The 23,190-nt window shown below is 42.3% G+C and overlaps 1 pseudogene; it reads right to left on the reverse strand.

Annotated features, from left to right (window-relative positions):
• LOC136883171 (translation initiation factor eIF2B subunit epsilon-like) overlaps positions 1–3,762 on the reverse strand; it is a 43,379-nt pseudogene extending 39,617 nt beyond the window's left edge.
• Between the last annotated feature and the right edge of the window lie 19,428 nt (positions 3,763–23,190).

Raw genomic sequence — 23,190 nt, forward strand, 5'->3', positions numbered from 1 at the left:
ATAGCCCTCCTGATAAGACGTGACACCTGGGTCCGATTCCCTATCATGTGTGTAGCATGATTATTTTGCGGTTCACCATTCGCAGTCATCATGCTTAGTAGCCCCCTCCTGCACAAGCTACATGCTTGTAACCCATGCCAACAGATTGAAATAATATGTTTCCGAACACAAATTTCACGTTACATGTTTGTCCGATAATTTGTTCGACTGCTAGGGGCTTAAATGTGAACAATTTGTTCCTTATAGCAGTAGGCGTTCTGTTTAATTTCACTTTCCGCATGAGCTACATGAGTTTCCGAACCGATATTTCATGACACATGTTTATCAGACAATTTGTTCGACTGCTAGAGGATATAATGTAAGCAGTGTATTTCCTATAGCACTAGCGTTCTGTTTAATTTTACTACCCAAGTTTGCGATAAGAGAATAGGGTTTGAATCTATGTGATTAAGAAGGAGTATGTCCGATGGAGATATACAACATTTGAAATTTTACCGAGCTCGATAGCTGCAGTCGCTTAAGTGCGGCCAGTATCCAGTATTCGGGAGATAGTAGGTTCGAACCAGACTGTCAGCAGCCCTGAAAATGGTTTTGCGAGGTTTCCCATTTTCAGACCAGGCAAATGCTTGAGCTGTACCTTAATTAAGGCCACGGCCGATTCCGTCCAACTCGTAGCCCTTTCCTATCCCATCGTCGCCGTTAGACCTATCTGTGTCTGTGCGACGTAAAACAACTGGCAAAAATGGACATTTGCAATTCTATTGCATAAGAATGCGATTGTATCAACGAAGGGATTAATCTCAGCATGTTTTGCGTTATAAGTTTTTCTGTTCTGAACACTGATAACCAACATGTTTCGTCTTGTTCTACAATCAATTGCAGTGTGTGCTAATTGTAACTTGTCTTTACGAAGCACAGTAGGGATAAAAGTATTTTTTTAACAGTCAACATGTTTTGCCTTGTCGGATAAAGACATACAGCATGTCTAGTCTATACTTTTACAATTGCATTCTGTAACTAGATTGAACCTGTATTGTTTTGTCGGATACAGCATTTGCTTATCCTACAACATTTTTGCATGCTGAAGAAAGTATTACCTTCTCCTTACCGCCACCTCTTCCTACTGCTTTCTCCTCAATCGAAAAACTTATGCGATGAGGATAACGCTACATAACGTAAGTATATTTGTTTGTAATGTAACGTTCAATTCAGGAAAGCAACTGTCTGTAAGACGAGGGATGGAGGTAACGTCAGTAATCTTAACGAGGAGTCCTTTTGCCAGGAGGAGGAGCCCTTTTGCTCTTTAGATAAGGAAGAAATGTACTTTTTGCCCATTTGCCTTTTTTAGGAGAGCCCTTTTGGCCTTTTTCTAGGATGAGGTGCCGTTTTTTCCTTTTGCTCTACGGACGAGGAGGTGTTCTTTTTCCCAGTTTCCCTTTTTCCCTTTTACTAGGGAGAGGTGCCATTTTGCCCTTTTGCCCTACAGATGAGGAGGAAGTGTTCTTTTTGCCCGTTTGCATTTTTTGCTAGGAAGAGGTACCCTTTTCTATTTTGCCAGGAGGATTAGCCTTTTCTGGTCCTTTTGCCAGGAAGAGAAGCCCTTTTGCCCTTTGGCTAAGAGGAAGTATTCCTTTTAACCATTTTCCCTTTTTCTAGCAAGAGGTACACTTTATCCCTTTTGCTACACGGATGAGGAGGAGGGCGCCTGTATCCCTTCGGAGGAGGGAGAGGCCATAAGAGCCTATGTATAGCTGCCATCTTGTGCTGTAGCCCCATGGGCTAGCTTTATCCATAAGTGCCTGTGTATAGCCACCACCTAGCGCAAGCGTCCATAGCCATCATCTTTCTCCATAAGAGCCAATGTATAGTCGCTATCTTGTGCAATCACCTATGGCCGCTTCATAAGAGCCTATAAGAGCCTAGGTATAGCCACCCTCCTGCGCAAGCTCCCTTAAGCCGTCTCATAAGAACGGCGGCCAATTTGTGCCGTAGCCTCTAAGCTAGCTTTCTCCGTATAAGCCTGTGTATAGCCGCCACTTTGCGCAAGCGTCCCTAGGGCGTATCACAAGTGCCCATGTACAGCCGCTATATTGTGTAATTGCCATTACCGTCTCAAAAGATCCTATGTATAGCGGCCATCTTGCAAAAGCGTCCCTAGTGCGTCTTACAAGAGCCTATGTATAGCCGCTATCTTGCACAAGCTTCCTTATGGAGTCTCATAAGTGCCTATGTATAGCAACCATCTTGCGCAAGCACCCCTAGGACGTCTCATAAGAAGATATGTATACTCCCCATCTTGTGCAGTTAGATAGCCGCCATCTCGCTCAATCGTCCATAGGGCGTCTCATAAGAGTCTATGTATAGGAGCCATATTGTGCAATTAGATAACCGCCATCCAGCGCAAGCGCCATTAAGCCATCCCATAAGGAGCTCTGTATAGCCCCATGTTGTAGAATGAGATGGCCGCCATCTCGTGCAAGCGTCCCTAGGGTGTCTCATAAGAGCCTATGTATCGCAGCCATCCTGTGCAATTAGATAGCCGTCACCTTGCGTAAGCGTCTTTAGGGATTCTCATAAGAGCCCATGTAAAGCCGCTATCTTGCGCAATCACCCATGGCTGTCTCATAGGAGGCTATATATAGCCGCTAACTTGTGCAAGCGTCCCTAGGGTGTCTTATAAGAGCGTATGTAAAGCAGCCATCTTGTGCAATTAGATAGCCGCCATCTTGCGCAAGCACACATAGGACGTCTCAGAGGAAGCTATGTGTAGTCGAAATCTTGGGCAATTATATAGCCGCCATCTTGCGCAAGCGTCAACAGGGCCTCTTATAAGAGCCTATGTATAGCCGCCATCTTGTACAATTAGATAGCCGCCATCTTGCGCAAGCGCAAATAGAGCGTCTCATAAGAGCCTATGTATCGCAGCCATCTTGTGCAATTAGATAGCCGCCATCTTGAAAAGCGCCCTTAAGCTGTCTCATAAGGAGCTGTGTATAGCCTCCATCCTGTAGAATTAGATACCCGCCATTTTGCGCAACCGTCCATACGGCGTCTCATAAGAGCCTATGTATCGCAGCCATCTTGTGCAATTAGATAGCCGCCATCTTGTGCAAGCGTTAATAGGGCGCCTTGTATAGCAGCCACCTTGTGCAATTGGATAGCCGCCATCTTGCGCAAACGCCCTTAAGCTGTCTCATAAGGAGCTGTGTATAGCCCCCATCTTGTAGAATTAGACACCCGTCATCTTGCGCAAGCGTCAATAGGGCGTCTCATAGGAGCCTATGTATCGCAGCCATCTTGTGCAGATCGATAGCCGCCATCTTGAAAAGCGCCCTTAAGCCGTCTCATAAGGAGCTGTGTATAGCCGCCACCTTGTGCAATTGGCGTCGTGAAGGGCATCCGGCCGTAAAACTGAGGTTAAACTCCTCCATGCGGTTAGGTGTGCTCTCTTATGCTAATCTCCATTGCCCTACTGTACATCTTATCATTCTGATTATGCTTTTAGCTCTGAGCCACTATCCTTCCTCCAGAGTCCTAGCACAGCTCTTCCCTGTGTTAGCCCTCGCTTTTAGTCACCCTTACGACTAGCAGTATACCACTGATAAAATTCTTCCCTTCCACTCTACCTCATAAAGGAATTCAGATCTAAATAGAGTAACATCACGATTGTAGCGAGAGCTGTAGTGACGTCGGCACTAACAAGCTTACCTGTAGCTGAGGACTCCCAGTTCTCTCCAGTTTTTGCAGGAAGTATACCTTCATCGTGCGCACATTTCATCAAAGTAAGGATATTTGAATTGCACATAAGCTCCTTAGTTTTGAGTTTATTTCAATTCCACTTTCAAATCCTTAGAATTGACATTTACACTGCTGCCCTAGGGCTTAAGTGTCCTCCTACAAGAGTTGGCCGAGGAAGGTTAGATAGACAACAGCTTAGCATACATCACGCCTAGACTAAGCTAAAGACCCCGAGTTCGCTAACCCATTCTCTCTCAAGTCAGGCGCCCCTTTTAGTAGCCTCTTTCGACAGTATTCCATCAGATTACGACATCCTATCATCTAAAGTTGTCCGAGGATGTGGCGCGTGACTAGACGTGGATTGCGCTTGGCGGCCATCTTGCGCATTAGCCCCTGGCCCAGCTCTGTCCTTTTATATCTATTTTGCTGAGGAGTTCTATAAGGACTGGGGGAGCATCCTGCGTATGTTCATATGTGGTGGAGTCGGAGCTCGGACAACTATTTTGTCTATATTTTAGGAATTGATACATTTCCTGGGGTGTGGTGAGGGAATTAACGTGATGGGATTAATCCAATTGAGGAATGTGGAGAAAGGAGGTTTGGTGTTCAGAGAGAATCGGGTGTGTATACTTATTAATAGCAGGTTCATCCGGATGCAAGCACTTAGGAACAAGTGATGTAGAAAATACCTTTTTATAATAATCAGGAAACGCATCGGCTTTGTCTTTATCGGTTAGAGGGGTGCTAGTAAGGGGGGAGGGGGTAATATTAGACATGTTTGAAGGCGCTTGTTGGTTTTCGTGAGCCTTCGAGAAGTGGTCCAGAAACATCTGGGGTGGTGATAATCGTCAAGTTCATTGGATTTATCTAAGCTAGATTTACGTTTCATTGATTTTTTGATATATGATCGTGCAAGACGTAACGTGCGTCGGTGTTGTTGTAACGTGTTACGATCACTAGTTCGGACATATGCGTGAATGTGATGCTTTAGGCGGTATTGGTGGTTTGGAAGTAGAGCAGATCATCGGGTGTTTGTCGCTAATTATTCCAGTTTGTCTGTGAGAAGCGTCTAGTTGGTGAGTGCATTCATGGTAGTTGACCGTATTTTGTGGGGATTTCTTGGAGAGTTACAAGCGCAGCGGCGTGATCACTACATACATGAATTGATTTCTGGATAGTGCGAGAAGCAAGGGGCTGCCTGGCCGAGGTGGTAAAGGCGTGCTCGTTTCGCCGGGAAGGACGTGGGCTCGAATCCTCGTCAGGAAGTCCTAAAATTTAAGAAACGAGATTCCACTTCCTGAGGTGTACATGGCCCTGAGGGTCACTCAGCCTACACTAAAAATGAGTACCAGGTTAATTCCTGGGGGCAAAGGCGGCCGGGCCTAGAGCTAACCACTCTACCCCATTAAGTGCCGAGGTTACGGATAGTGGAAGCCTTTACCTTCCACAACCCCAAGGGCCTTCGTGGCCTGTTGTGCTTTGCTTTGCTTTGGGAGAAGAAGCAAGGGATAGGATGAGAATATCGGGGATTGTATTTGATAGGGTTAAGATGTGGTAGGAGAAGGGGACGCATACATAAGTTATCACATTCAGTATATTTGTTTGTGTATCTGATTTGAGCATTAACGCCTTTCTGACTCCAATAGCGACGCTGCCCCGTCCTTGACTGGATCGGTCAGCACGAAAAAGCATTAAGGAAATGAAAGTGGAGTTTTGTTTTGGAGTCAGAGAAGTTTCGTTTAGGACAAAGATATCCGGAGCATAGCAGGAAAGGAAGGTTTCAAATAGCGGCTTGTTTGAATTTAGTGACCGAATGTTGACATTATAGACTTTCACCATATCAACGTAAAAACGGGACCTCACTCAGGTGAAATAATGCAAAATGCGTCTTATTTCCTGAGAACTCGTTGTCCACAAGAGTATGAAGTATCATTGTAGCCGCTAACTGGGATGTGTGGGCGGCGGAAGGGAAGGACTTTCTGCAACACCATCGTCATAAATCCGATGATATTTTCAGAGCTCAGAGTGGGAAGGGAGGAAGATATGGCAGGGGTAGGGAGGTCCTGGGTGGTTACAGGAATGACATTCTCAGGCTTGGTGGGTTCAGTAGTTGGTCGGTCTTTGCATTTGTAACTACATGCGGGCTTGGGAGATTGCAACTTTTACCCTTGGGTGTTGCATTTTTGTGACACTGATTGGATAATGCTCCTGACTCGAGCAGATGGTACTTACGCAGGTTGTATGTTGTATGTTCCGCGAGCTACATTGGGCAAACCGGAAGAAGCTTTTCAATTAGATTTAAAGAACACGTCAACGCCGGCAAGCACAATAATAATTCCGCCCTGAGCACTCATATAACAGAGTCCAATCATTTCTTCACCTCCATAGAGCAGGACTTAGAAATTCTTCATTTTTATAACAAGGGCAATTTACTCAACGTTTTAGAAAACATCTTTATTAATATAGACCAAAAATGCAATCCTACTTACAATTTCAATTAAATTTCAGAAACTGTGAACATAATTTTTGAGGCATTATTCAGCAGTTCCTATTTCGTCAAGCCTCGTAACAAGCCTCCATGCAGTCGCTCCCCGCCTATTGGTTCCAGCCTTTCCCCACTCTCCCCTCATACCAGCTTCCATCACACGCGGCCTCCACAGTTTGCCTCCAGTCAGCCATAAACATCTACACACGCTGAGCTAGCCTTTCTTGGGTACGCGGAAACGTAACTAATCAGATGTGCCGCATTTTATTTTCATTCATTCTTTTGTATTACAAGATGCTTCAAAAACTTGCCTACTTTTAACGTTTTAGGGCACTCCACTGCACATTCCATTTATGAAATCACGACTAGATATTCCGCCTACTATTTTATCACCATCATCTCGCCATCAAGATGAACTCAATACCATTTTACTGGAACTCTCACTCAAGTTTAACATACGTAAAATCTCTTCATTCTACAGGAACTAAACTTTGTGCTTCATATCACCAAGTTTCTACCGAGGCATCGGCAAACTATATGTCAACACAGCATCATCACGTTAAGAGGACTCTATTACCAATTTTTATTGAACCATCTCATGTTTTCAAAATTTTAATCTTCACGTTTAAGAGTACCGGTATTCAAGTGTTCTAGTATATTCTTCAACATTTCAACTGACGCAGTTTTTGTCCTTGTCCCTTGTGCTTAATCTTTAAACTTTTCGGCTGATGATGTCTACAAGATAGATGAAGTATGTTCCGTTATTTTTTAAATGTAATTTAAATAATTAAATAAAAATTGGTATTGTTTCGGGGTAAAAATGACTTCTAACGAAAAATGTCTCCAATGATAATTTAAATGATGTTCAGAGTAAAAAATTGTTGGGATTGAAAACAACTGTCAATTAAAAAAGTAATATCACCTCAACCGATCGTCTTAGAAAACTGGTTTTAGCTCAAAATTTATCAAAATTTATTCTCTAACCAGTGATATATATCAACTGACCCCTAAAATTTTCTTTTCAACTTTTCAGAATACAGAAAATCCTCGAACATTAAAATAGTCTAGGATGATACTTTGAGCATATGGTCAGAGGAGAAGAAGGTGATCCACAACGAAAGGATGAAGTTCTGGGAGAGGAATAAAGGACTAACAAGCAAGTCAGTTGATTCCAATAGTCCAAAAGAGGCCAAAATCGACTAAAGAAGAAATCCCTTTTAGAGTTAAAACTAAAGGACCAAAAGGTACTAAACGGCTAACCGGCAAAAATTGCTAAAGGCCAAAGGGTACTAAGGACTAAAGAGCACTAAAGGCCTAAAGTCTCTAAATGTTAAAGGGCTGAAGGCACAAGGCCTACAGGACACTAAAGAGTTTAAGGCAAAGGGATTAAGGGAACGAAAGGGCGAAAGGACGAAAGCAAAAGGGCTAACGGGCCCTAAAGAGCTAAAGGTCACTAAAGGACTAATGGGCACTAAAGTAATAAATGTCAATAAAGAGCACCAAATAGCTAAAGGGCAATAAAGCTGAAAAGGTCTAAATGGCAATGAATGGCTGAAGGGCATTAAATGGTTAAAGAGCTAAAGGTTTCTAAAAGACTAAGTAGCACTAAACTACACAGAAGTGCTAAAGGATGCTGAAGTCAGGAGCACTCACTTTCTGATTTTAACTTGGGATCTTAGATATGTGATTTCGTGAGGCTTATAGTAGCCGACAGTATATTTTATCACTCAGAAATGAAAAATTTGTGTTCAGAAATAAAACTGGTTCACGCTACTTGCCTAATGAAAAAGAGTTGTACCGACACCATTTCCGAGATATTTAAAATAGAGCATAATCTATTAAGAAATAATACCTGTAACACGATGCAAAATAAGAATTGTACTTAAATAACTACTGCATTGCTCTTATGGGACTATGGAGGTGGCTTAAGGGCTAATGCGTGTAAATAGCTATATCAGGGGCTCACAACTTGTAACGTAGGACATATTTGTCATTCAGACTAAAGCTGGGGAGCTTACGCAGATGTATTGCATTTACATTACTGCCTGTCACTCCTCCTTACGCGGACTTGAGATCGGCCCTAAAGCTAGTGGCGAAGTTAACGTCCCGAAGAGAGGAGAGTTGGGAAGGTTTCGTAACCGTATAGCTACTTGGTCCATCATATGCTACAAAAGGAGGACTTCGGTGAGGACGAGGAGAATGTACTGTGCTGTACGGTCGAAAGATAGCTTACAGGTAAGGTCTTCACTTTGAAGAGCTATTACCCAATAATACCTGCACGACGGAATTCTGAACTATTCCTAAAATGTCTGCTTTATACTCTTTATAACTAGCATCTCGATAGGCCCTTAGTAATTGCAAATGTTTTAAGAGTAGGTTGGGCTCTTTACAGTATCTTACGCCTACAAACGGAAACAGAGACGTGCTGTTTGAATCTACTTGCAGAGGGTTGGTGTGTAGGAACTTCTTCTGATCGTTCCCAGATATATGCTTATTTTTCTTTGATAGCGAATAAACTTTGAGATCTTCTTCTACCTCACACTGCTCCTCTTTTTCTTGAGAAGTTTGCGCGGCGACAGAGCGTGTAGAAAATGAAGTAGAATTTTAAAACTCGGATCGTGAACATTGCGATCTCCTTTTTCTGCATAACCTTGAACATCATCATCATCATCATCATCATCATCATCATCATCAACAACATCATTTTGCCTCTCTTTATCTTGAGATGTGTGCATAGTAACAAAACTTGTAACAGGGCTAGACAATGAGGGAGAATTAAATACGTCTCATAGAGGTGAGGTTGGTTGTCCGTTTGTAGTTCCTCTTAAAAAATAATCACCACCACCACTCTCGTAGACGTGTACTTTTTAAAAATAAATCATAATCTGCTTGAATACGTTTGAGCTCCTTAAATTTCATTCACGATGAATCTACAGTGCACGCGTCTTCACGACGTCGAGCTTTGTAAGCGATCTTGAACTGCCTTCTCCAGTGTTTGCATTGAAAAACTGTCCTCCTCGATATCTCATGATGTCGCGTGTGATAGCCCCGGAGAACCACACTCTTTGCAAATACAGCAGGAAATGGGTTGTTCCACGATATGCTTTACCTTCTGCTAACAGATTCTTCTAAAGGAAGATAGAAACAAGCTATATCTACTAGACACCCACCACTCTCTAATTGTTATTGTAATACAAAGCTGTGTAGACTAGAACGGTAGCCTAAAATAGCTTTAGAGCAAGAGGTTTTAGCACGATGTGAACTGCTTGACGGTTAACAGTAAACTATCAGAAATCATATAACTTGTTTATCAGCGTGTCCAGCCTGTTGGCCTGGAGACCTGCGTTTGACCTGCAGAAAGACCCTTGTTGCAGGTTATTCGGCTTCTTGCTCATGAGCAATCTGCACGTCTGTGAGAGCGAAGCTTGACCTAGAATTAAATTTAATGTTCAACATGGTACAAAATCCCAGTCAACGAGCCTGAGGAAGTAAGTAGTGCAGGTTGAAATCTTTGCTCCGAACTCCCATATGCAAATATCTATGTAGTAATACAACATCAGGCTTGAGACGTTGACTCTCCGCTAAGTTCATTGTCGCATCCTCCCACCTCCGCCTGAACTTCTACCACCGCCAGCTCGAATTATCACTGCGCTGCAGTAATAACATAGTCTTCAGGCTCCTTTAAGTCGCTTCTTACATCAGCATTCCGGCACCCTCCCACCTACCGCGAATTGTTTTTTTGCTAGTTGTTTTACGTCGCACCGACACCGATAGGTCTTACGGCGACGATGGGACAGGAAAGGGTTAGGAGTGGGAAGGAAGCGGCCGTGGCCTTAATTAAGGTACAGCCCCAGCATTTGCCTGGTGTGAAAATGGGAAAACACGGAAAACCACTTTCAGGGCTGCCGACAGTGGGGTTCGAACCTGCTTAAGACCGTTCAAGGTTATCAATAATTTCATTCACGCAGAGTGATATGGTAGTTCAGGGGAGGGCCTAAAATTTAATTGCCAAATAGTTATGTTATTAGTGGTCCTATCGATATATACTACATCTTCTTCTTCTTAATGTGCCATCTACTAGCGGAGGTTGGCGATGAACATGGCGATCCTTAATTAGGATGCAGCGACACGGAACAAAGACATCGTGTCCAACCCATACCAGTCTACAAGGTTCTTCATTATAGTGTTCGTCGTCTACCAGGACTCCTACGTCTTTCTATTCTTCCTTGTATAACAAGCTGATGGATTCCGTACTTATCATTCCGCATTATATGGTCGAAGTATTCCAGCTTCCACCTTTTAAGTTAATGGTCAGCATGACTTCAGTCTTCTTTCCAAGTCGATCCAACACCTCGGAATTCCGGATTCTGTCTGTCCACGAAATGCGGAGCATCCGTCTGTACACCCACATTTCGAATGCTTCCAGTCTTTTACAGAGGGCTTGAGCAAGTGTCCAGCCTTCCCTTCCATAAAGTAACGTGGGAAAGATGTAGGCATGGACCAGACGGAGCCTTAGGTTTAGTTGTAAGTAGCGATTGTTGAGATGTTTCTTCATCTGCATGAAGATGCTTCTTGCATGTTCAATGCGGACCCGTATTTCTTGGCTACAGTCCCATTTCTGGTTGAGGTAACATCCTAGATACTGGTATTGGTGAACCCTAGTGATGGGTTCATTGTCGAGAGTGCACGTGGACGTCTTGCCGTTTACTGACGACCATGAACTGGGTTTTCTTAATGTTTATCTTCAGTCCTCTGTTGCTGCAAGCAACATTCACTTTGTCTAATAATACTTGAAGGTCTTCTACGTTGTCTGCTAGCAATACCGTTTCGTCAGCATAACGGAGGTTGTTTAGACGTTCCTCGTTGATAATGATGCCTAAGGTAGACGGTTCTTCCAGAGCTTCTGCAAGGATAGCCTCCGAACGCAGCCTTGTCCAACGCCACGGCGGATGTCTATTTCTTCTGACAGGTTTTCCTCAACCTTGACAGCTGCTTTCTGACCCCTGCACAAGTTGGCAATAAACGGAATATCTCGTTCGTCAAGTCCGTTGTTCTGAAGAATTTCCATCAACTTCCCGTCCTGGACTTTGTCAAATGCCTTTTCTTAGTCTCTGAAGCATGCATAGACATCCTTGTTCATTTCCAAGCAACGCTGGACAAGTATTTGAATACAGAAAATTGCATCTCTAGTCCAAAGACCATTCCTGAATCCGAACTGTGTTTCAGTTATCACTTCTTCACATTTAGCACGGATTCTGCAATGAATTATCCTTAAGAACATCTTTAGGATATGGCCCATCAGACTGATGGTTCTATGCTCTTCGAATCGTCTGGCATTTGCGTTTTTGGGAGAGTGATAAAATTAGAACTAAGAAAGTCTTCTGGGATTATCCCAGTTGAGTAGATTTTGTTAAATAGCTCTGTCAGAATACTGATACCATTGTCATCCAGAAGTGTGAGGAGTTCTGCATGCACTTCATCAGGTCCAGGGGCCTTTCCATTCTTCGTTTGGTAGATGAAACGCCTCACCTCGTCCTTCAAAATGGACGGACCTGTGTTCGCCCCGTTCATACCAAGTTCCATTGGGCTATCATCGTTGAACAGTTCTTCTATGTATGTCTTCCAGACACTGAGTTTGCCAGTTACGTCAGTCATAATGCGGTTGTTCTGATTCAGCAGAACACGATGCCCTCTATTACGAAATAACCCAAGGCACTCCTTTAGTTTTTGTGTAGATTAAAAGTGTCATTCTTTTCCTGCAGGAATTGTAATTCTTGACATCTGTCATCCACTGTTATTTCGCAGCCACAATCTTCCTCTGAATTTTTGTGCACTTGGTTGTATTTATTTATCTCTCAGTTTTTTCCATTTCTGCCACTCATCCATGAGTTCCAGTATCTCATCGGTCATCTGCGGTTGTTTCTTGATCTTTTTATCACATGTTAAATGTTGTTTCTCCGTGCCTGTTAGAATCTGTTTCATTTCTATCCACAAGACTTCTATACCTGTATCGACGTTCTTCATTTTATCGAAACCTGTAGATATGTCATGCTGAATCCTTTTACGAATCTCTTCATTCCTGATCTTGCTGATGTCTATCCTAGCAGGTCTCATGGTCTTACGAACTGTCTTAAAGGGCAGTTGGATGCATACCACCACATGGTTATGGTCTGATCCGATGTCTGCTCCAGGATAGGTTTTAACCGATTTGGAACTGTTGCGCAAGCGCTGGTTCACCAGAATGAGATCAATCTGGTTTCATACGATATATTCAGCGGTATCTTGAGGTGACCTCCAGGTGTAGAGTCGCCTGGCTGGTGGTTTGAACCAAGTATTAAGCACGACGAGATGTTCTTACTAGCTGAACTGCACTAGACGACTGTCCCTCTCGTTTTTAAAACCCGGACCAAATGGTCCGACCGTGCTACTGACTATGCCTTTTCCGATCTTCGCATTGAAGCCTCCGAGAATGATGTTCATCTCATGTTTTCTTGTAATGTCTAACACACTTTTGATCTGACTGTAGAATTCCTCCAGCTCAACATCATCCTTGTCAGCTGTGTGTGCGTGCACTTGTATGATGTTGACGTTGACTGGACTGGCCTGGAATTGCAGTAGTGATATTCTGTCTGAGTATGGTACAAAGTTTCGCGCGGCACGGTTTACAGGTTGCGACACGATAAAAGCCACCCCTTGACGGTGATTGGTGTCGTCATTTCCAGTTTAGTATTCAGTGTGATTCCCTATAGTATCCTGTCCTGAACCTGGCCAACGCATCTCGCTGATTCCTAGGATGTCTAAGTCCATCCTCTCCATTTCGTGGATGGTATTACCAATCTTCCCTATTTCAAACATTATTCTTGCAATCCATGTCGCAATCTTGATAGCTGACCCGGAGATTCTAAGCACTCTCTGACCATCTAAGGTCTGCCGGAGACTGAGGGCCGTGTTTCCCATGTTTTCAACCATGTTGATTGTACTAGGAATAATTCATAATGCGATGGTATTCCGTTGGCTTCCGCATCGCCGTATCACATCCGTACCGCTGCTCCAGCTCCGCATGTGACTATCTGACCTTGAGCCCATTTGGCGCGTGAAGTCCTCTCCTGTCTCAAGTCAGTTCTGTTGAAGCTGAAGCCCTCCTACAAGATGGGTTCCAGTGGCATTTCCTCCAATAAGGGCCATCACCCTCCCTCACGGCAATTCACCCTCCCAAAGCAGTTGACGCCCGCAGGGGAGCCAGGTTAATTAACCGCCGCCTGACATGTAGTCGCTGGCTGCATGGTCTACTCCGTTACCATGGCAGGAGAACCTGGCCAGACAGAAATATACGTCTTATACATTTGTACCGTACCGGGTTTAATAACAGAGGTATTCGTGAATTTGTATTTTTGTTGCTAAGTCCGTATCTGGGCCGAGTCACGAGAACATGGGTAAACGGAATTTAATGAAAATCGGTATGTAAATTCGGAGAATAAGAAACTACAGTTTATGTTATAAATAATTTCACAAGACGCCCTAATATCACAGAGTTCAAAGAAAACTAAATGTGAAAGCCTACAATATAGAAAGCTCATAAACATGATCAACAATAACATTACATTGACCATTGTTTGTTGTAATGTGCTTTATGTCTTCTGTTGTCACTCGTCTCCGATAGATGGAATTACTGCGGCGTACCAAGTGTAACAGTCTTCATGAATATTGGCGGGAAGTCCGTGGGGAGATAATTACTTTCTTCCTTAGCATGCCATACCTCAGGTTCATAAATTTTCTGATACTTCAGTACGTAACGCACTGGTTCATCATAGCGTTGGAACTATTCAATTCCTACTCTGAGGCACTGATTGGAATGCGCAATGTGCACATTTAAAGGAATAATGACAGTGGTGTGTTAACAACTGTATGCGGCTTGGTCATTCCAGCACTGGAAATTTTTTCTGTTAGTTCGGCAACGTAGTACTGTTTGTTAAAATTGAGAAAATGTGTTGTTTTCCACTTGACCGAGTATTTTATATGACAACATTGCTTGTAATCGCTACATTTCTACTGACGTCATTGTAATGACGTATGTCCGTTGGGAAAACCACAAAGACAGTCTTCCTGGCAATTCCGTAGCGAAGCGCGGGTACATCAACAGGTCAGGTTGTAATATTGGGGGGGTCAGCACATCACTTTCCGAAAAGTCTTGTGCAGGAAGATTTACAAGACTTAACACTGCATAATGTACTTTAATATGATTTATGCTGGGGAAATCATCGTCAAGATTTTGAAGTTTTCACAGCCCATATTCGCACTCAGAATAGCACTGTTCGTCTTTAAATTAATCCAGTAGGTGTGTTAGCGCTGTACAGCAGCTGTAGTACTTATTGTAACGAAGCAAGTTCAACTTACAGTTTTATTTTATCGAAACATGTCACTGTTTTACCCGCCAAACACAGTTCAAGGAAAGTGACAAGTTAGTGGGAGCTCCTTGGATCAAATTTTTACTACAGGCAGGAGATGTGGTGGTTGAATTATAGCACCCCACTTGTGGAAAGTGACGCGGGAGATTTAAATTCTCCCTTTCCAAAATGCATACATTCAAAATGTTCTAAATTCTTCAGTTTGCTTGTTCAATACCAATTTAGCAGGGCTGGTGATTCTGTTACCTTACCCCATAAAGCAAGGACAATATGAAGACTTGTCTTCTGTTCCAGTTCCACAATACGATGAATACGATGCTACGGACACAGACTGGGAGACGGATGGCCGTATCATTGGAGGGGTTCCAGCAACTATCGGGGAGTTCCCGTTCATTGTAAGTACATCTCCATTTTAATGATTTTGCAAATTTCTCTGTACCTTCTGTTACTGTTCCTCCTCTCCTACGTTCCACGCAATGAATACATAGAGTTTCTTTGGTTTGTTGCTGCGAAATAATACTCTACATCGCTTCTTATCAGCATCGCGTGTTCAAGCCCAGGGAATGAGGTCTCACACCGAGAGTCCAGCAGATATGGCGATAGATCTGCCGTCTAGTGGATATGCCACAGAGAAGTGGACAGTAGCCTAATGGTTGTTCAACACTGAGCCATAGATCTGCCGTCTAGCGGAAATGTCAGAGAGAAGTGCACAGCAGCCTAGTGGTTGTTCAACACTCGGCCATAGATCTGCCGTCTAGTGGATATGGCAGGGAGTATTGCACAGTAGCTTAGTGGTTGTTCAGCACTGCCGTCTAATGGATATGTCAGAGAGAAGTGTACAGTAGCCTAGTGGTTGTTCAACACTCGGCCATACCGTAGATCTGCCGTCTAATGGATATGTTAGAGAGAGGTGCACGGTAGCCTAGTGGTTGTTCAACACTCGGCCATAGATCTGCCGTCTAGTGGATATGGCAGAGAGTATTGCACAGTAGCCTAATGGTTGTTCAGCGCTCATCCATAGATCTGCCGTGTAGTGGACATGCCACAGAGAAGTGTACAGTAGCCTAGTGGTTGCCCAACACTAGGCCATATATCTGCCTTGTAGTGGACATGCCACAGAGAAGTGTACAATAGCCTAGTGGTTGCTCAACACCCAACAAGTCGACATGTCTCCGACATGTTCTGCTGCACTCTTCTAGGGCCTCACATTCCCCCTGATAACGTTTGCTGTAGTTTCAGATCCAGTTAGAGCGAAGATGTTCAGACATATTACAGCTGACCTGCTCACTGATGAGAGCGAGTCATCATATCAGCAAAATGTGGCTGGAGCCTCCGGCTCTCACCACGACTCCACCGATTACTGAAATTGATTTCAAATAATCTTTTCGCCATTCACCTTTTCTACAGTAGATAGTGTGAAGTGCGGCGAACAGCAGGGCTACAAGTAGCGATGTCTTTGTCTCTTTTTTTTTTGCTAGTTGCTTTACGTCGCGCCGACACAGATAGGTCTTATGGCGACGATGGGACAGGGAAGGAAGGGCTGGGAGTGAGAAGGAAGCGGCTGTGGCCTTAATTAAGGTACAGCCTGGTGTGAAATAGGGAAACCACGGAAAACCATTTTCAGGGCTGCCGACAGTGGGGTTCGAACCTACTATCTCCCGAATACTGGATACTGGCCGCACTTAAGCGACTGCAGATATCGAGCTCGGTAAGTAGCGATGCCAGGGTAAAAGGTATGTGCCCTCGGATGTTGATGACATGTGGTCAATGCATGGCACCCCGATTATAATATATCCTTTCCATTTGGCATTATTTACATGTTTTAGTTATTTTAAGCTTGAAGAGCATTTTCTTGGATTTTGGGGAATTGTTCGGTCATATCTTCGTCCGATTCATTGGCTGAAAGGTCAGCTTTGAGGCCTTCGATATAGATGGCCCCGGGTTCGATTCTCGGCAGGATCGGGGATTTTAATCGCATTTAATTGATTTCTCTGGCCCGGAGGCGGTGTTTATATTTGTCCCAACACATTCCTCTTCATATTCCGACAACATTAAATTATATATCGATGTAATTTAAATTCAGACAACACACTACTCTACCAAGCACCACAGAAATACGCAATATTGATTACATTCCTCCATATAGTGTAGGCGTCAGGAAGGGCATTCGGCCGTAAAGCAGGGCCAATTCCACATAAGCGACACAGTTCGCGCCCGTGATCCCACATGTGTGGGAAAAACGGTAGGAAAAAAATAAAAATGGAGAAGAATTTCGGTCTTATTTTCGAGAATTTTTGTCTGTTTAAGTCATTTGGTCTGTTTCGTCATGGTACCGAATTATTTTATGAAATGACGTCTGAAAGCCTTAACAAGTGGTTATACAGATATCGAAATAAAAAATTTCAATATAATATTATTTTATCTAACACAGTAAGTGTCAGTGGAAATGTTTTACGGCGCGGAAATTTACAGCAGATACCTGCACAGGCGCCGGCCTGAACTGTATGCAGTGGCGGCGATGAGCTTTTTCCCATTTTCTGGGAAAAAGCATACGCGGGGCTGGTATGTCTGGAATGGTGTTGCCAAGACATCTCTTGACACCTACAGCTGTGAAGGTTAGTGATCAGTATTCCCTAGGTTTCACACAGTTCAGAGCGCCGTACTTGCAAGGATTCAAGTACCAATTTGAAAATGCCTAAAATTAAGCCATACATGTCATTTCATTAAAAACGTATAGCAGCCGGCTTTGGTGATTTTATTTATTTATTTGTGTCAGAAGCAATACATCATGTACAAATTATTAGTTAAGAATGAGAACATTAGTTGAATAGCTAGTAAAAATACACTAGAAGCACATTTGAAGTAACAATTATATCATATCGGACCAGAATTTGGCGAGATCTCGACCATTTAGTGTGGTATTCACTAAATCTTGCATAGTACAAACGAGAGGGCAGGTGTTTAATGAAGGAGGTGCACCGTGATTAGTTCTTCTCCGCAGGCACAGAGGGTCGACTGACCCCACACCGTAGCCTGTTCAGGCTCTTCTATGTAGAACACGACTCTTCATAACCGGCTGGAAGAGTTCCATTGGATCCAGCCATCCGTTGAGATAAAGGTTTCTGGATCCCCAAGAAGTTAGACTTAAAGATTTACGTGTCTCCGAAAGGAACTCAGTAGAATGAAGACAACTTCTGGAGTTCAATCGTTGTTGATAATCATGTATGGATGTGTTTAGGAAACGTCTACTTTAGAATTTTCATGTTTGGCAGCTACTTCACGTCTAATATCTTTAGGAGAAATGCCAGCCAAGCAATATACATTATCACAAGGTAGATCTCGTGCAACAAATTATAAGATGGCAAGTTTTATTTACATCAGTATCTACCTGTTTGGCATGACATCATCTATACTAAACACGCGTATTCTGCTGAAGAGTAGCTCAGTGCTAAAGAATTGTTTGAGCTTGCAATCTCTGGTTGATACCACATAACTTGCGAAAAATGGAATTTCGCGTAGATACTTTGTGTTTCATGTCAACACAATGTTGTTCATCCAGAGCTACGCCTAGATATTTAGGTGTTGAACAAATGATCCAAGAGAGCACTCTCAGTAGTCTTTTTGCCTGCCGTGTGGCCGCCGGAGAAGTCTGGTGCAGTTCTTTAGATTTGACTCCCGTAGGCGACCTGCGCGTCTTGATGAGGATGAAATTATGGTGAAGACGGTACATACACCCGTACCAGGGGAATTAACCAATTATAGTTAAAATTCCCGATCCTGATGTGAATTGAACCCGGGACCCCAAGACCAAAGGCCAGCATGCTAACCATTTGGCCATGTAAAGTGAAAAGAGCAAACTTGCGTCTTGAGGTGTTAGGCTTTAGATGGTTTTCTCTGTAGTATGGACTCAGTTAATCTAAGACTTCCATTAGTCTCCGTTCAACACTCTCAAACTGATCACCCTGCGTGATAATAGCTCGACCATCCTTTTGGCAATGAAATAAAAATAACCTTGGAGTAGGCCATTCCTGAGGTTCTTCCAACGACTATGTCGCCCTTGTGAATTCACAAATAAACTTCAATTTTCAAGAAGACATCAAGGAAATTCAGTCGGCTTGTTGTTCTTTGTCATCTTATACAGTTTACTCAACAGAATTTGGTGAATAACTGTGTCATAGGCCCCAGTTATTTTCCGGTTTTCAAAAGCATCTTAAATATATTGGGTCAAAAGGAGAATTTGTGATGCAGAGTTCTTTCCTCTTCTAAAACCAGCGTGTTCTGGGGTCAAAAGTGTTTCAATTATTTTGTAAGCCTTACCAGAATCATTCGTTCTAAGATCTTGAATAAAGGACAGAGCAAGGAAATTGGTCTCTATTTTTTAGGATCATGTGGTTCTTTTCCTGGTGTGAGGAATGCTATAACTCTAGATTTCTTCAAGGTTTCGGGTATTCTGCATGTCCGAATGCAATTGTTAAATAGTACCCGTTCCCTGGTAACAGATCCAAAATTCTTGATTTGTTGAATACAGATTTCATCTACACTAGGTGCCTTTCCATTTTTACTGATATTTATAGCATCAATCAGTTCTGCCATGGTAAAGGGATTAGAATGCATAATGGTTTCTTGTATCTATTGTATGAATTTTTTCTCAGTATATACTTTTGCTTTAGAACTGCAGTTTACAGACTTGCCATTTTGGACGAGTTGTTGAGCAATTTGGTTTGCAAATACGTTACAAAGAGATGAAGCTTTGTTAGGATTATTACTTAGACGCCTGTGTAGCCTGTAGGCTTTCTTGCTACTCATGTCCATGCCTCTTCCATCAGTTGTAACCACTGTTCTCGTTTAGTCTCTGAAATAGCAGAGATAATTTGTAGCGACGACAGTTACAACTAAAATAGCAAGTATTCCATATTGAAGGATGTTCCCCCAGCTCTTCAACCAGCTTAATTCTACTAATACGTTCATGTGTGGTTGTAATACTCGACAAGTTTTATTTTTTTAAGGTTCACATATTCTAGTTGATTTTGACAAGACCGCTCGACAAGTCTATGCCAAGTTGTGTAAACATAGAACTATATTTTACTCAGATCCAAGAATACTGAAGTGCCAAGTGTTTCGTATTGGTGTATAAACTTTCAATCAATTAATTTCAACTGCGTTAATGCATTAGTTTCCAACATACAGAAGCAGGCCCAGCAGTTCTAATCTGTGTTCCACGAACACGTGACAATTTTTGAAACAAAAAACCAGAACTTTAAATATCAAGTAGTTTATCTTTAACATTCAATGTATACTTATTTCACTAGTTTATTCAGGGGAAGCAGGACAGTCGAACCCATAAACGTTCTAGTAACGCCAATATTTCATGTGGTATTAGTATTTTCATTTGAACGAGTGTGTTATCAAACAATACAAGTGTTCCCAGTAATAATAATAATAATAATAATTTCGTGTGGCTATTTCTAGCCGAGTACAGCCCTTGTAAAGCAGACCCTCCGATGAGGGTGGACGGCATCTGCCATGTGTAGGGAACTGCGTGTTATTGTGGTGGAGGATAGTGTTGTGTGTGGTGTGTGAGTTGTAGGGATGTTGGGGACAGCACAAACACCCAGCCCCCGGGCCATTGGAATTAACCAATGAAGGATAAAATCCCCGACCCGGCCGGGAATCGAACCCGGGACCCTCTGAACCGAAGGCCAGTATGCTGACCGTTCAGCCAACGAGTCGGACAAGTGTTCCCAGTGTTCCGTGTACATGAACGCGCGACAGTTTAGACTAGATCTACGTCTTTATACATTTTGCTTCATGGTGTGTATTTCATCCAATCATTTTCAGACAGAAACAGGACTGTCAAATCCAAGAATGCTCTTAGAGAGCCCAGTTTTCCACATCATTATAAGTATCCTTATTGTGTTTTGTAATTATTTTCAATCCAGTACATGTAATTCCAGTGTTCCGTGTTCTATGAACACAAGACTGTTAGAGCCAGAACTGGTAACTTTCTAAGCTCCAAGTTCTCCTTGCCAAGTGTATGTTGCATTTCAAGGTAATATCTATCAACTCAATGATGTATTTCCATGAAACCACCTATAGTTGCATCGATTTTTCGTTATGATGATTGTTATCAGATTCCCCTTAATTTTCACCAAGAACTGATGATGACTCCATGGGAGTCGAAACCGGTCTTCTTATAATTTAATAAATTGTTGCAATGTGTTGAATGATGGAACATCCCTCAAATTCTACATTATTGGTTAAACGTCAACACGGAAATGAAGATCGTAACTTACGACTGACGATACGATACGCTTGCTATAGTTTCAGCACTGAAAGGATCCATTTCATACAAATTGAAGTAGGTTGTCAGTACTTCGTAGATAATTAGTTCTGCATCCACTTGGAATGGCTTCTTTAGAACACAACCTAATGACATCAATAAACTGGTGATATGCCTGTGGTATGGGACTTATTATACCATACTCATCTTTAAATCTGATGAGGAAGTGAAATAATCCCAGTTTGCCTTTTTGGGATTATACAGTATCATCTCTTATAGTAATTACTCTGTGGTCTGATGGCTGATAATATATGGCACATTATGGGACGATGTTGCGTGTTAGGAATAGGAAGGTAGACATATTTAATACACTGATGGGCAATCCGCTCACTCTCAAAAATAAGGTCTGGATTATATCCACGTTTCAACCTTCCACTGTTGAAGGATGAAGGAAGATTGTTTCCATGAATGAGTGAGAGTTGGTGTGATTCTGCTCAATGCATAACAGCTTGTCCATTCTCATCATAATATGGATAACCCCATATAATTCTGTGGCTGTTAAAATCATCCATGAAGATGGACACTTGCTGCAAATTCAGATTATCAGGTTGTCTGAATGAAAAGCTTACTTTTGGGGTTTATAAATGGAAAAAATTATAGAGTTACTCAATTCTATCGCAAAAATGTCTACGTCACTTTCGTCTTTGATGGAGGTTGCAATAATCCTGATATCTGGTTTTGTGAAGATGGCACTTCCATATTGTCCATGAGGACGTTCGACTGCAAATCTCATTCCAGGGATTTTGGGACGTCATTGACTAACATCCCTAGGAGTTTCTGTATACATAAAACATCACAATTATATTTTAGGCATATTTCAAGTGAAAGATCTCCTTTACAAGAAGACATTCCTTCAATGTTAAGAGAAATGTTTGTTCAATTAAACTTGCTAGTTCAAGAACGTCCCAGTGGATGGAGTTGGGACAGTTTTGAAGTATCTGAACAGTTTCTCGTCAGATGTCTCTAGTGTTACATTGTTTACATATGTGACAAAATGGAGTCCGCTGGTGGTGCTGAAATGAATGGAAATAAATATTCTTCTAAAATTCGAGGCAAAAAAGAAGAAACGAAAGTAACTGGGATAACAATATAAAAAAGAATGCACGGGCATCAGGCCAAGCATATGTAGATACTGTGGGGAAACATATTTCTGCGGAGGATACGTCGTCTCTGTGACTATTGTGCTGCAGGTGTATCGCCCCGTGATGGTCGGGGTACTCACAAAACACACCTTAGTCAGAAGGCAGAAGAAATCATCCAGAAGATTGTACGACATATTAGACGATTTATTATACTGTTTCTCACTACAAAAGACACCACAGTAAACGCAGGTTTTTGTCAAGTGACCTGAATGTTCTAAATATGTATACCCTTTTCACCAAAGAACATTATCCAGATGCCTTTCTTTATCTGAAATCTGAGGGTGATGTACATAAACTTAACTGTTAGGTTACTTATGCATTTTATCTTGATTACTTTCGTACTCACTTTAATCACGGTTTTTGAACACCAACGTAGAAGTTTGCAGCACACGTGCCCTTCTAAAATACAAAATTGACCATGAGGAAATATTTAACGTAAGGGAGCAGGTGGCTACAGATTTAAGAGTCCATAAAAGTAGGGCAAGTACATTTTACGCAGAACTTGAGAAAGCTGAGCAAGAATCACAGCCCATGCCAATGTAGAATTTTGACTTGCAACAGAATATTCCTTTTCTCAATTTGGAAGTAGGTGAAGTATTCTATTCTCGGCTGTTGTGGTTACATAATTTTTTCATATACAGTTGTAAAACAAAAAAAAACTGTGCTGTACATGGGGCCTGAAACAGAGGCACGCCTGGGTCTTAATGAAGTATTGTGATGCTTGTTTCACTATTTCCAAAATATACTTGAAGAAAGATGTAAAAATACTTAAGCTTTTTTTAGACGGTTTCAGGGGTCAAAACCAGAATTACACAATGATCAGATTCTTGTTCACGCTGCTATTCACAGGTAAATTCACAAATATCGCATTCAAGCTACCAATAAGTGGTCACAGCTTCCTTCCATGTGACTGGAAAGTTGCCGTTATTGAAAAATGAAACAAAAGGTAGAAAGGATCGAGATGTATGAAGGTTGGGTGTAACTTGTTGAAACAAGGTTTCAGGTTGTCTGCATGAAAGGGGACAGAGTACTAAATTTCACAGATCTCTTATAAACATTTTTTAAAACATGTGTAACAAA

This window comes from Anabrus simplex, chromosome 11 (genome assembly GCF_040414725.1).
Source record: "Anabrus simplex isolate iqAnaSimp1 chromosome 11, ASM4041472v1, whole genome shotgun sequence".
Classification (NCBI taxonomy): Eukaryota; Metazoa; Arthropoda; class Insecta; order Orthoptera; family Tettigoniidae; genus Anabrus; species Anabrus simplex.